We start from the raw sequence: 16,294 nt of genomic DNA, 5'->3' as shown, positions 1-16,294 counted from the left end.
CCATTCCTTAAGATGAATAGAAATTACATGAAGTGCAATCATGTACAAATAAAATTTTTAAAAATTAAGAAAGGTTTCTTCCCTTCATCTCCCATTAATTTTTCTCATTAGCCAAAGTTCATTAGAAAGAACATCTGAATAATGTCATTTACAAAAGAAGAACATGCAGTGAATCTGGAACAAATAGATATGTGCGAGTCTAAGATAAAAGGCAGTGTACTGATTAATCTGGCAGAAGAAATTTCAAAGGAGTCTAAAGTTGAGGTGGTGGCATGGATATTGTTGGGGGTTTTTAGTCAGCACTACCTTGAGAATGAAGAGCAAATGGCTCAGTGGAATGATTTTAAAAGTTTGGACAAAAAAGATTTGGGAAGGTTGTGGCCTGCAAAGGCAGACCAGAAGACAACTTGGTTACTGAAAAGATGAGCAATAAAAAGCCAAGTACTTCAGAATAGGACAATAGAAAATATGGCCCGAGGGTATCAGAAGAATCAGCAAGAGTCTAAACTTTGCAGCTTCAAAATTCCAAAGGTGAAAGATTTGTGTTGAGAAGCGCTCTCCAGGGTACTATACTGCAGAATAGTGACAGCCTGAGGAATTTGTTCCTTGGGATTTGATTCATACTGCTCAGCAATCCAGGCACCTACAACCAAAAGAGAAAAAAAGCCTGGTTACCACTCCAGTTGGTGGCAGACCATGGCATCATCCACATGATGCTGGTGTTAGGTGCATGCAGAATACAAGAGTTGTGGGATGTTATGGCTTATACCCCTCAAAGCCTCATGTGGTCATACGTGGGACTTTTCAGAGGTGGCTGAATCTAGGGTGTGTGCTGCTGAGATCAAGGACGTCATGCTGGGGTTGATTCATAGTGTGATGCTAGGATTAAGGCTGCTCCACACTGGGTGTACAGTGTTACTTGCCCTAAAGCTGGGTAGCTTGGATAAGATATAAGGGACAGAAAGAGGATCGCTACTTGTCACTGTTACTTGCTGCTTGCTTCTTTGCTGCTTTGCTGCCTTCTGCCTGGCATGATCTGCTTTTCCTCTGTGATGTCCCTCTGCCATGCTATCCTGCCTTGGAGCCTGTGAGTGGCAGGCTGAAACCTCTACAAGTTGTGAGCTGAAATAAACCTTTTCTTATTTAACTTTGAATGTTGGGTATTTTGTCGCAAAAGTAACTAAGACATGGGATCAGAAAGGCTTCCACCTAGATTTCAGAAGAAGGCTTAAGAGGCCAGGTAGTATGCCCCTGAGAAAACAGTGTGTGAAGCCAAGAAGGCAGTGGAGACCCAAGAAGGCTGAAAAAGACACGAATGTAGATCATCTGAGGAAAGCTGTGAGAAAGCCATCCCAAGAGAGAATCCATAAGGGCTACAACTACTAGCACTGCCACAGGGGAAGGACCATTCAAGTCCTTTGGAGTTCACAACTTGCCTTAGATTCCCTGGGATACTGAACATTGAACTATTAGATTTGATGTTTGCCCTGCTGAATTTTGGTTTTGACTTGGTCTAATTTCTTTTTATTCCCCTATTAGTACCTTTTGGAATGGGAATTTTTATCCTGTGCTATTGTATTTTGGAAGTGTTTAACTTTCTTTTCATTTTTGTAGGGGCTTAAAGCTAAGGGTTTGCCTTAAATTTAGAAGGAGAATTTGGACTTGGATTTTTCAACAGTTCTAAAGCTGTTAGGAATTTGACAACTCTTAAAGATGGACTGAATGTATTTTGCATAAAGGGATGCACATGAGTGCTTTGGGGGCCAGATGCAGAATGTTATGGTTTAATATCTGGATGTCCTCTGAAAGCCTCATGTGTTCATTGGTGGTGCTTTTGGGAATGATTATGTCATGGGTGTGTGATGCTGGATTAGCCCACTGATAAGTTTAGCAGTTTTTGGTATGGATAATGGACTTACTGAGAAGGAAAGACCCCCCCTAAGTGTGGGGATACAAACCAATGGGCTTTTGGTCTGGACTGAATGGAAAGGGAAAGAAGGAAGAAGTCTTTCTACTTCCTGTCTGCCATGCCATGGACTGTTTCTTCTCTGCCATGCCCTTCTGCCATGCCACCCTGTCTTGGAGCAGCTGGCTATGGGCTGAAACCTCTACAAACTATGAGCTAAAATAAACCTTTCCTCCTTTAACTTGTGGGTGTCAGGTATTGTGTCCCAGCTGTGAGACAGTAACTAAGACCACACTTAATAAATATGGTCATGTTATCATTATGCCCACAGTTTATCAGCAGAGATAAAATTTAGAATTTGAGTATTTCCAAATAAAATGGATAAATATCTCTTGGTAAATACTTCATGCTTCCTACTAAAATGCAGAAGGCCCTTGACTTTGAGCAAAAACTATATCCAAGGGTGAAAGAACTTACCCTAAGACTAAGGGCAAATTATTGAAACAGACCTTTTCAAAAAAGTATAGGGCTGGGGATATAGCTCAGTGGCACAAGTGCCTGCCTGGCAAGTGCAAGGTCCTGAGTTCAATTCCCAGTACCCCCCCCAAAAAAGAACACCATCCAAAAAAAGTATAAAACCAAGCCCCTATGAGTTTATTGTTATCAGCTAGTGATTTATCTGCCACCTGGAACAAAAAGTTAATAATCTCTAGAAGACAGAAGTAAATTTACAGTTTTTATTCTGTGTAATCAATAAAGGCAAAGATAAAATTAAAAACTAGTAGTCATGTGAAGAGGAAAATGAGACTCAATATCAAGAGAAATAACAATCAATATAAACAGACCTGAGATAAGTTACATCTTGGACCTCAGCAAGAGATTTAGACTCAATGATAAGGTAAACCTGGGAAATAATGCAAGAGAAAATCAAAAGATAATTATAGAAGATGGAAAGAGAAGAGTGAACTGGTCAGAGACTCTACAGTTGGAGAGAAACTTAGCCAGATATATAATCTATGCTCTCAAGCCAAAAGAACAAGGCTACATAAGCCTAGTGTTATTAATCCCTTACTAGCAATGGAAATCAGCCTGGGTAGACTGTCTGTTATTTTGGATGGTATAGGAATCCCAAATGACAGCCCCCAGTAAAAGTGGCAGCTTCAACAGAAGAGATCAATTGAGACACCTGTTGATGATCCCTGTCAGGCCCAGAACTCTCATTCCCCACCAAGCAAAACCAAGTGCTGAGTGGCACCAGCAAGAGAGATCTCACCACAAGTGTGATGTTCTTTATCATTCTTCCCACTCAGCATCACCAGCAAAAAGTAGCAAGAGCCCTAGCAGCACCATATAAATCAAACTGATAAAAAATAGCATTTCAAAATCTCTAAACTTTAATTATCTATGGAATCAGACTCCATAAAGTAGTCTAGGGCCTGTGTGCTAGGGCCTGAAATCTCCTAAAATAGTAGACAAATGTCTAGAATACAATTAAAAAATATCCTAAGAACTAGAATAATCACAACTTTAATGAGAGAAGATAACAGATGCCAACACTAAGATGAATCAGATGTTTGAAATATTTGACAAGGATTTTAAAGCAATATGTTTCAATAAACAGCTAAAATTATGTTGCAACAAATAAAAAACCAGAAATTCTCAACAATAAATAGAAGTGATCAAAAGAAGCAAGCACATATTACAGAACCCAAAAATGCAGTAATGGAAATTAAATACTTGCAGATGGGTTTAATAATTGAGTGGATACAACTGAGGAGAAGAGGTCAATGGAATTTACCCAATCTGAACAACAGAGACAAAATAAACTGGAAAAAAATGAGGAGACTAATGCATCTGTGGATAATAGCAAAGATAAAACATTGAAATCATTGGAATTCCAGAAAGAGAAGGAAAATAATAATACTGAAGAGCATTTAAAGAAATAATGGCTAAAAACTTTCAAGAAATTGAGCAAACCCTAACAGGATAACCCTCAAAAGTTCACACTGAGACTTATCATAATGAAACTTCTGAAAAGTAATTAAAAAAAAAGCCTGAAAGGAGACAGACAAAAATGACAGATTATCTCTGTGGGACACCATTTAAAATCACAGGAGAGTTCTCATCTCAAACCATGATGACCAGAAGAAAGTCACACATTTTTCAAGTGCTGAAAGGAAAAATAAAAACCTCTCAACCATGAATTATATATTTGGTGAAACTATCCTTTAGGAACAGAAGGGAAATGATATTCTTATATGAAAGATGGCCAGCAGCATACACCTGTCGTCTCAGCACTCAAGAGGCTGAGGCAGGATGAACACCGTGAGTTTAAGGTCCACGTGGGCTACACAGTGAGTTCAAAACTCACCAGAGCTACACAGTAAGACCCTGTCTCAAAAAAAAAAAAAAAAAAAGACCAAAATCTGGGAGTGATAAAACAGGTCCATAACCCCAGCACTGTGGGAAGCTAAAGCAGTAGATCACAAGTTCAAGTCCACCCTGGATAATATAGTGACTTAATGAAATCCTGTCTCAAGATAAAAACTTTTTAAAAAAGTGGCTGGGGACATAACTCACTATGAAGGCTTTAGATTCAGTCTCTAGTACTGAAAGAACAACCCCTAAAAGAAGTTTGCTAGTAGATCTCCCCTTAAAGATTTTCTAGAGGAAGTTCTTTAGATGGAAAATAGTGATTTTTAAAAAAGGAATCTTAGGGCACCAGGGAAGAAGAAAAAATAATAAAAAAGCAGAAATATGAGTACATACAATAGAAAGTCCTCGTGGATTTTCTAAAGTATATTTGATAATTGAAACAAAAATACAGTACACTCTAATACTCAGAACCATGGTGTTCAAATGTGGGAAAGGAAAAGGAGGCTAAATGGAAGTATTGTTTTTATATTTTACTTTTATATTGACTATATTTTCTTATGTTCCGTATTCTTGGTGCTCTGGCATCTGAGACCTTGCTGACTGAGGAGGGACTCCTCCTCCAGGTCTGGCCAGTTCTTATAGACAGAGTCACTAGGAAGAATGCCTTTCATATGCAAGCTAACCAAATCAGAACCCCGTCAAAGTCACCTCTTCTGCCAGGCGTTTATATTCTGAGAGGCAATGATCCTTTGCCCTAATCACCCCAGACAACGGAGGATCATCCCCGTAGCTTAGAGCCTGCTAAAATTATTCAAATTACCCAATCTGAGGACGGCTTAGATACTCTTTCTACATTGCCCGTTCCTTCCAATGAAAATCACAATAAAGCACTCTCCCCTCACTCCTGTTTCTGGACTGACCCTGGTATTTTCCCATGCTGTCCTATGTGACAAAGTCTGCCTCATCGTTTTGGGCACTTTGAGCAATGAACTATCTTTTCAGTGGTAATCATCTTCTGATCCGTTGGCTTCGTCATACCTGAGTAAAAACAAAATCCTGAGCACATTTTAAAATAACTTGAAGTGATAAAAAGTCGGTGGCAGTGAACTGTGATGTTACTTATGTATCTTATGATAACAATAGACTCCAATAAGATAATTACACAAACCAGAACACATAGAAATACCTGAAACAATTGATTAAGTAACACATAGGAAGCAAGAAAAAAGAAGCAGAGGCATGGGAAACTGAGCAAGCAGAAAACAAACAAAAACAGTCACACAAAATCGGGAGATTTAGTGGAGATTTAGCTCAGTGGCACAGCGCCTGCCTGGCAAGCGCAAGATTGTGAGTTTGATTCCCGGTACTGGAAAAAAACCAAAAAAAAGGTCACACAAAATCACTCTAAATGTTAATTAATTATTTGAATACACTAAATTAAAAACCGAAACTGGTATAATGATTTTTTAAAAATAATCTATTTGCTATTTACAAGAAATACTTTTAAATTTACCAACCTAAGAAGGTTGAAACTGAAAGATATGTCATGCAAACACGAAAAGCATAAGTGGATATGTTAATATTCTATAAAATATATGTCATAGCAAAAGAAATTACTAGAGACAGGGAAAGATACTGCATAATCATAAGGGGATAAATGCATCAAAAAGATAGTAATCCCATATGGCATACCCACTAAAAGACAGCCTCAAAACACACAAAGCAAACACTGATAGAACTGAAAGAAGAAATAGAAAAATCCGCAATTATTGTTGTGGAAATTAATACCAACCACCTTCCTGACAACTGACAGAACATTTAGACAGAAAATCAGAAATCAAATAGAAGAATTGGAAAACATCATAAGCCAACAGGATCCAATAGACATAGATTGAGCAATCCACCTACCAAAAGCAGAATACAATTTCTAAATACCCACAGAATATTCCAACATAGACCATATTCTGGATCATAAAACAAATCTTAAAAAAGTTTAAATTCTTTAAATTATACAGAGTATGTTCTCTAGCCATAATAGAATCAAATTAGAAATCAATAACAAGGAGGCAATAATAGTAAAATCTAAACTCATGAAAATTAAAGACCACACATCTAAGTAATCCATAGCCAAAGAAAGCTTGAGGGAAATTTAAAAATACATTGTACTGAATTAAAATGAAAATACAATATGTTAAACTACATGAGGTGTGGGTAAAATACTGTTGAGAGGGTAATTTTTATCACTTAAAGCTTATGTTAGCAAAAAGAAATGTTTATAATCAATTACCTAAGTTCCTACTTTAAGAAATTAGAAAAAGAAGAGTGAAAGAAACCCAAATCATGCAGAAAGAAGGAAAAATAAAAAGCAGTAATCACTGAGTTAGAAATAGGAAGACAATAGAGAAAATCAATAAAACAAAAGGCTAGTTTTTGACAAAAATCAATAAAAGTGACAAACCTTTAGCAAGACTAATAACAAAAAGAGAAAAAAATGAAACTCACGAACATCAAGAATGAAACAAAATATCAGCTGGGTGTGATGGCACACGCCTGTAATCCCAGCACTTGTGAGGCTGAAGCAGGAGGATCATTGCCAGTTTGAGGCCAGCCTGAGCTACATAGCAAGACCCCATGGGGAGTGGTTGAAGCTGGCAATTAATCACAGCTGTGGAGCACCCAAGGCGAGCCACATGAACAAACTGTTCCAACTCTGAAAACACAGAGTCTGAGGCCATCCAAGAAAACAGGTTGCTAGGCAGTGGGGTGTCACATGACATCAACCTGCTGAGTGTATAAATATATGCACTGCAGTTGTTTTTTTTTTTTGTTTTTTTTTTTTCTTTTTTGGTTTTTCTCCAGTACTGGGAACCGAACTCACGGCCTTGCACTTGCCAGGCAGGCGCTTTGCCGCTGAGCTAAATCCCCAGCCCCTGCACTGCAGTTGTTGAACAGCTCCTTTCTTCCATCTGGAGAGAGGGCTCCACCTGACCTCAGCTTTCTGTTTCCTGATTCTTTATTTCTTTATCCTTTACCGTCCTTCACCCCAAGAATTTCAAGAGCTGCATTGGATGTGGCAAGATCCTGTCTTAAAACAAGAGACAAACTATAAATACAGACCTTGAATGAATTGAAGGGATAATGTAGGGACTGTTGTGAACAATTTTTCCTAATAAATTCAACAGTGTAGATTTTGGGGTAAGGTCTTCACACACCCTCCTTCCCATCTGGAAGAAGAAACTCAGCATGTAAGTAAACTGCAGTTGGGGCCACAAATGGCAATGAAAAAATAAAAGGAAACAGGTGATCCTCTTCCCACTATCCTCCTCCCAATGGAACCATTCATGGTCATGTTCAGATGACCTCTAACAGAATTCTGCTTATAGGATTCAAACAAAATTAACCACAAATATATCAACAGGTTGTGACAACTTCACAGTTTCCCTCAATCTCTAGCCCCACCCCCACAAATAATCCCCTCCCTAAACATTAACCCTTTACTCCAACTATAAAAGGCCTCCAACAGAGTCTGACCTCCTACTTTTTACATATTAATTTTTTTTTATCAGCAAGCATGGTGACACATGTCAGCAATCCCCGCACTCAGGAGGCTGAGGCAGGAAGATCACCACAAGCCTGAGGCCAGTCTGAGCTCCATAGTGAGTTCAAGGCCTGCTTGAACTACATAGTGAGACACTTTCTTGACAAAAAATTCATCTACCTTTCCTCCTACTGACTTACCCCTCTCTTTCTCCTTTCCTCCTCCTCCTCTTTCCTTCCCTTCTCCTTCTACATAACAGACTGCCAATGACAGTATAGTATAGACAGTAAGGGCTACTGATAAGCGGTGAAAGGGTAAAAACAAGTTTTAATACATATAATTGATATACAATCAGTTCTGTTGATGCTGTTATAAGCAGTAGAAATTCTCTCCTGTACAACACAGTGACAGAGTCTAACCCATTAAATTGAATAGGTTGAAGGAGTTAGTAATATCTCTAGACAAATAAACCAAAGAACATATCACTGGAAAACAGAGCCTAACTAAAGACATCCTCATATCAACAACAAACTCTCTTCACATTATTTGATGTCAACCCCTGGGACCAAAAGAAAAAAAGTGGAACATGAGAAAAAAGGCAGGAAAGTGCCCTGAAAGACTCCTGACTCTACAGAACAGATCCAAGGAACACTAGTGGTGGAGAACGCAAACACTAGATAGACAAACTGAATGAAATGATTAAAGAGGAAGTAATGCAACTTCACAAGTTCAAAGAGGACATAGCTCAACATATAGCAGAATTAACATAAAAACTGACCAATGCAGATATGGGAGAAGCAAATAAAATACCGGAAAAGTTGACCAAGACAGTTCAAAACATGAATGACTAGTTAATCAAAGACATAGACTCAACAAAAAGGTGCCAAACAGAAGTCCCAGAGATAAAGAATTCTATAGAATTCATAAACAGCAGAAATGACCAATGTGGATGAGCAGAGTTTCATAAACTGAGGACAAAATAGAAATTCATGATGATTTACTCAGAGATGTCATAAGAGGATGAGAAAAATTCATCCAACAGCTACTAGGTGACTCTAAAAAGACTAATGTAAGTCTAAAAGGAGTTAGACAAGACATGAGAAGACAGCACATGTGGAATAAAAATTCTGTTTACAAAAATCCCAATGGAAAGCTTTTCAAATATGAGGAAAGATCTCAACATAAGGATAAATAAAGTTTACAAAGCACCAAACAACTATGTTAAAAAAAAATTTAAAAAGCTCCCCACAACACCATTATAGTCAAAATCCCAGGTGTGAAACAAAAAGAAAGAATTTTAAAAACTGTCAGAGAAAAGCCAAAAAATCACATATATAGGAACCCCATTAGGATTACAGAAGATTTCTCAACTCAAACGTTAAGGTCCAGGAGAGCTTGGAGTGAAATGTTTCAAGCCTGAGAAATAAACAAAAACCATCTTTCAAAACTGAGAAGGAATTAAGGACATTCTATTATGAAGAATACGTTAAGAATTACGTACACACAAAACCAACACTGTAAAATAACAAGGGCGAGGGGAATGGGAAATAAGTAGAATAAAGATATGCCATATACGGGAACCTAACAACTTAAAGGAATGTAAACATAATATGCCATAACATGAGCTAAGATTAATAGTATCAACAGAATGAAAATCAGGATAGGGGAATTAGAGGAGCAGAGAAGGAAGAGGAAGGGGATTAAAAAAAGAAACAAGCTGTCGAATATACATGTACTTTCTCTTCAAGATGACTGTAAACTGTATGGACTGTAAACATAAACTAATAAAAATTTTTGAAAGCTTTTCAAAAATCTTAACAATATTCAAGAATATTCTAGACAGAGACAATGAAGCTAATAAAGCCAAGATGTGAGATGAAATGAATATCTCAAGCAAGGTCAGTAGTTACACAAAAAAGGAAAAATAAAGGAGTCAAAAACAGAAAAAGAATGTGATGAAAGGAATAAATCAATACCTTTCAGTAATAATGCTTAATGTAAATGATCTCAACTCTGCAGCTAAAAGACACAGATTAGCAGACTGGATAAAAAAGAGCTCAACAATATGCTGCATTTAAGATACTCATCTAACGCCCCCAAAAATCTATAGACTAAAAATCAAAGGATGGAAAGCAATATTTCATGCACCAAGACACCCAAAGCAACCAAGGGTTGTAATTTCATTTTCAGACAAAGTAAACTTCAAGCTAAAACTGATAAAAAGAGGCAAAGAAAGTCATTAGGTATTAAGGAAATAACTCAATAAGAAGAGATAACAATCGCAAATATATATGCACTACACATTGGGACACCTAATTTTATTTTAAAAGTCTGTTAGGCATAAAATATCCAATATATATCAACACAATCATACGGGGTGGTTTAGTTACTCTTTTCATTGCTGAGACTAAATACTCAATACCCAAAGTTAAAGAGAGAAAGATTTATTTTGACCCATAATTTGTAGAGTTTTAAGTTCATAGTTGGCTGGTTCAAAGGCAGGGTGGTATGGCAGAGGGGCATCACAGAGGAGAAACAGTACATGGTGTGCAGAAAACAGTGAAGTAGTGAGGAAGGTATCAAGCAACGACTATAGCCCTCTTTCTGTTTCTTGTATTCTATAGAGGCTACCTGTCCGTAGCACTCACAACCAAAGTAGGGCATCTTTAATGCTAGCATTGCATCATTAATCCTAGCATCATATCCTTAACCCCAGGATCATACAACCTAGACCCAGCCACCTCTAAAAGCCCCACCTTTGACCACATGAGACTTTGGGTGGAACATCTATATACAAGACACAAAGGTGGGAGATCTCAGTACCCTAGTTTCACAACAAGATCAACTACACAAAAAATTAACAAGGAAATATCAGACCTAGACCACACCTTTGAACAAATGGATTTAATAGACATTTACAGAGTGTTCTATCCAACTACAGCAGAACACAATTCTTTTCAGCAGCACACAGAACTTTATCCAAACCAGACCACATACTTTCCATAGAGCCTGCTTAAACGCATGTAAAAGAACCAAAATCACCCTATGTATACTATCATATTGTTGTGCATTGAACTGGAAGTCAATCACAAAACAAACCACAGAAATCTTATGAACATCTGGATATTAAATAACACACTCCTCAACACTCAATATGTCACAGAAGAAGTCAAGGAAGAAATTAATCACTTTCCAGAATTAAGTCGCAATGGCAGTATAACATACCAGTACCTATGGAACAAAAGGAATGCAATCCTGGGCCGGGCGTGGTGGAGCTCGCCTGTAATCCCAGCACTCAGGAGGCTGAGGCAGGAGGATCGGTGTGAGTTTGAGACCAGCATGGGCTACAAAGTGAGCCCAAGGCCAGCCTGAACTGCATAGAGAGACCCTGTTTCAAAAAGACAACAAGAAAGAAACTATCAATGAGTCCTTGGTTGATCAATATTGCATGTCTCTATCTGTTTTCATGAGAAACCACTTTGAAGATGTCAATATGTAATACAACAAGCATTGTTAATTTCCTACCACTTTGTTTGTAACTCTGTATTGTCTGTACTGTTCTTTTGCTATTTTATGAAAGGTTTTCTGTCTGTTAATGTTTTCCTCCTTTTATTTTTAAAATAAAAAAATTTTAAAAACAGACAACAAAACAAAACAAAACATGAATGCAATCCTAAGAGAAGTTTATTGCTGTGAATGCACAAATTAGAAAAACTGAGAGATCTCAAATATATAACTTAATTATACACCTGAAGATACTTAAAAACAATAACAGTCCAAACCCAAACCTAATTTAACAAGGGAAGTCATAAAAATCAACATTGAATTTAATTAAATGAGACTAAAATATGAATACAAAGATTCAATGAATTGATGAACTAGTTCTTTGAAAGAATAGAGAAGTCTTAGCCAAACTTACCAAAAGGACAGAAAAGGTTCACATCAGTGCAATGAGAAATAAAAAAGGAGAAATCACAATGGACACCCTGAAATCCAGAAGATTGTTGGTAACTACAATGAAAAATACTACTTCAACAAATTGGAGAATTTTGAGGAATGGACAGATTCTTAGACACACACAAATTACCAAAAATGGACAAAGAAGACACAAAAGTTCTGAACAATTCAATAACAGGCAATGAAATTGAGGTAATAATAAAACAAAATCCCACCAACTAAGGAAAGCCCAGGACCTGATGGAGTCATTGCTGAATTCTATAAGATGTTCAGGGAGGTTTTAACAACAATACTCCCCAAATTTTTTAATGAAGTTGAAAGGTGAGGGATATTTCCAAACATTCCTGGAAGCCAGCATCTCTCTGATTCCAAAATTAGACATAGACCCAACTAAAAAAGAACTATAAGATGATCTCTTTAATGAACATAGGCACAAAAATCCTCAATAATATATTGATAAATAGAATGCAATGAATCATCAATACATCATGACCAAGTAGGTTTCATCCCAGGTATGCAAAGATGTTTCAACATACATGAATCCATAAATATAGTACGCCACATAAACAGAACCAAGTTAAGAAAAAACACATGATCATCTCAATAGATGCAGAAAAAGCATTTGATAAAATCCAATACCTATTCATGATAAAAACCCTGAAGAAAATAGAGTTTACCTGAACCTGATAAAAGGACTTTTTGACAAACCAATTGCCAACATCATATTATGTGTGGAGAAGCAGAAAACTTTCCCTCTAAAATCAGGAACAAGACAAAAATGTCTACTATCACCGCTCCTGTTCAATATTGTACTCAGAACATTAGCTAGAGCCAGGTGTGGTGGCACATGCCTGTAATCCTAGCACTCCAGAGGCTGAGGCAGGAGGATCACTATGAATTTGAGGCCAACCTGGACTACATAATGAGTACAAGTCCAGCTTCTACTACATAGTGAGACCCTGGCTCAAAAAAATTTAACTAGGGCAATCAAACAAGAGATAGAAATAAATGGGATATGTATAGAAAAACAATGAGTCAAATTATTGTTATTTGTAGATGACATAATCTTTTACAGAGATCTTAAAATTTCACCAAAAGACTCCTAGCATTAAAAACCAAATATTCAACAATGTAGCAGGATAAAAAATCAGCACAAAAAAATCAGTCATGTTCTTGTACACCAGTAATGAACCCACTGAGGAAAAAAATTAGGAAAACCGGGGCTGGGGATTTAGCACAGTGGCACAGTGCCTGCCTGGCAAGCACAACGTCATGAGTTCAATTCCTGGTACCGGAAGAAAAAAAAATCAAACATACAAACAAACAAACAAAAAATTTAGGAAAATAATACCATTCTCAGTGGCATCAAGAAAAAATTAAATACGTAGGAGTTAACCTAACCAAGAAAGTGAAAAACCTCTACAATGAAATTACACTACTCTGAAAAAGGAGGTTGAAGAGGACATCAGAAAATAGAAAAGTAGGGGTTCCCTGCTAGACAGAAAAGAATGCACTGAGCATTGCACCACAGGAGCAGTGCTTTGGTCCCCTGCTTCTGTGACATGGCCTTCAATTTTGGAACTCCCTTAGGTAACTGGGGCACCACTACAGCCACAATAGCACCCGCGGGTGGATTTGGAGGATTTGGGACAACATCTACAACTGCAGGTTCTGCATTCAGCTTCTCTGCCCCAGCTAACACAGGCACTATTGGACTCTTTGGTGGTATTCAGAACAAAGGTTTTGGATTTGGTATTAGTTTTGGCAGAACAATGGGAACTAGTACTGGTTTGGGAACTGGCCTGGGATTTGGAGGAGTTAATACATAGCAACAGCAACAGCAACAATCTACATTAGGCGGTCTCTCCAGTCAGCCTACACCAGCTCCTACCCAGTGCCACCAGCTGATAAATACTGCAAGTGCTCTTTCTGCTCCGACACTATTGGGAGATGACAGAGATGCTATTTTAGCAAAAGGGAATCAATTGTAGGCTTTCTGGGTAACAGGAAAAGGATATTTCAACAATAATATTCCACCAGTGGAATTCATACAAGAAAATCCTTTTTGCTGGTTTAAGGCTTTCGGTTATAGTTGTATGCCCAATTATAAAGATGAAGATGGGCTAGTAGTTTTAGTTGTCTACAAAAAAGAAACAGATATTCGAAGCCAGCAACAGCAGTTGGTAGGATCATTGCACAAAGTTTTGGGAGGAAACCAGACCCTTGCTGTAAATGTAGAGGGTATTAAAACATTGCCAGATGATCGGACAGATTTTGCCATTTATGTTGTTGAGCATTCTCCAAATGGTACCTCAAGAAGAGTTCCAGCTACAACACTATATTCCCATTTTGGACAAGCCAATATAAAAACGCAACTGCAGCAAATAGGTATAACCCTTTCTATGACTAGAACAGAACTTTTTCCTGCACAAATCAAGCAGTTTTTACAGAATTACAGAACCCTCCTGGCGTTGATCCTGTTGTTTGGGAACAAGCCAAGGTGGATAACCCTGATTCTGAAAAGGTAATTCCTGTACCCATGGCGGGTTTTAAAGAACTTCTCTAAAGACTGAAGGTTCAAGATCAGATGGCTAAGCAGCATCAGACCAGAATAAGTATCATAACTGAGGATATTAGTGAGCAACATAAGAATCAGACTACAAGTATGGCCAAAATTGCACAATATAAGAGGACACTCATGGACTTTTCCCATAGAATCTTTTTTTTTTTTTTTTTTTTTTGGTTTTTCTCTGGTACCGGGAACCGAACTCACAACCTTGCGCTTGCCAGGCAGGCGCTTTGCCGCTGAGCTAAATCCCCAGCCCCCTCCCATAGAATCTTATAGGTCCTAATCAAACAGGAAATTCAAAGGAAGAGTGGTTATGCCATGCACGCTGAGGAAGAGCAGTTGAGGGTTTGGCTACATATACTTCAGTCTGAACTAAATGCACCTACTCAGTTTAAGAGCCAACTAAATGAAATGATGTCCCAAATCAGGATGCAGAACCATTTTGGAGCAGTCATAGCTGAAGAAAGATATTACATAGATGCACATCTGTTATGAGAAATCAAGCAGCATTCGAAACAACAGGAAAGCCTTAGCCACTTGATTAGCATTATAAAAGATGATCTAGAAGATATAAAGTTCATAGAACACGGATTGAATGAAACCATCCACATCAGAGGCGGTGGCTTTAGTTGACGTTCACAAACTCATGTTAGAAGTTTGTGAAATGCATCCTCTTACTGCAACTGGTCTACCTTAAGAATGAATCTGACCATATAGAGAAAACAAAGAAAATGATCCCCTCCTGGCTTGGATTTTTGAGGGGATGACTAACAAGTTACTCTTCACTAAATATGAAATAAACTAGTCACTCACATCTCTTCAAAAATAGCATTCAAAAGATTTACATCTAAAAAGTTGTATATACTTTTAAAAGAGGGAAGAACATAACATTTTTACAACAGCATTTTCTTAAACATCACGGTAATTATTAATCTCCATTCTTCTTTCTATGGCAGGTAAATATGATATATATAGTTATGTAAAGTTACTGAATAGTTACTTGACTGTTGAAGACTTGAGATTTAGAGTGTAAGTGGACATCAGCCTTTATATATTTGAATTTAAATTGGGAGGAGTAAAGAAAATCCAAAATTATTTAATAAGTAACGTGACTTTCTTTTTGTTCTATAAGATTTGAAAATATTTTATTACTTGACTTATTTGGAGTTTATAGATTACATTTAAGGAGTTAGCATACAACAGAATTACTGGTTTTGCAACTTTGTTTTTTAAACATTTATTTCTAAAAATGAAAAATTTTAAAACAAATTCTTAGTTTATAATTTAAAAAAAGAAAATAGAAAGGTAGCACCTGTTCCTGGATAGCAGAACTAATAGTCAAATTGGCCATAATGGCTGTAGTTCCAAAAATGATATACAAATTTAATAAAATCCAAATTAAAATACTAACAGCGTTTTTCATAGGATTAGAGAAAACATTACTAAAATTTATTATTACGCTTTTGTTTTTTGGTCTTTTTAAGACAGGTTCTCGCTATGTGGTTCAGGCCGGGCTCGAACTCCCTTTGTAGCCCAGGGTGGTCTTGAACTTACAACAGTCCTCCTGCCTCAGCCTCCCGAGTGCTGGGATTACAGGTGTGCACCACCACACCTGGATATATTACTAAAATTTATAAGAAACCAAAACAGACCCCAAATACCAGAAGCAATCCTGGGTAATGAGAGCAAATCAGGAGGCATCACAATCCCAGACTTGAAGTTATATTACAAAGATACAGTGATAACAACCACACAGTACTAACACAAAACCAGACATGTGAAATAATAGAATAGAATAAAGACTGTAGAAACAACCCCAGAGACATTCAACCACCTGATCTTTAACAAAGGGGACAAAAACATATGCTGAGGATTGTCGCACCAGTGCAACCTGAGTCAGGTCGTGCACGTGAACTGAATTGCAAGGGGACGCTGGACCAGAAGGTCG

The 16,294-nt window shown here is 37.5% G+C and overlaps 1 pseudogene; it reads left to right on the top strand.

Annotated features, from left to right (window-relative positions):
- Nucleotides 1-13,339: 13,339 nt before the first annotated feature.
- Nucleotides 13,340-14,979, top strand: LOC102016700 (annotated as a pseudogene).
- Nucleotides 14,980-16,294: the final 1,315 nt, after the last annotated feature.

Source organism: Chinchilla lanigera, unplaced genomic scaffold (genome assembly GCF_000276665.1).
Source record: "Chinchilla lanigera isolate Chin_1 unplaced genomic scaffold, ChiLan1.0 scaffold00074, whole genome shotgun sequence".
Lineage (NCBI taxonomy): Eukaryota > Metazoa > Chordata > Mammalia > Rodentia > Chinchillidae > Chinchilla > Chinchilla lanigera.
The sequence above is the reverse complement of the archived record's forward strand: the minus strand, read 5'-3'. Positions and strand labels throughout refer to the sequence as shown.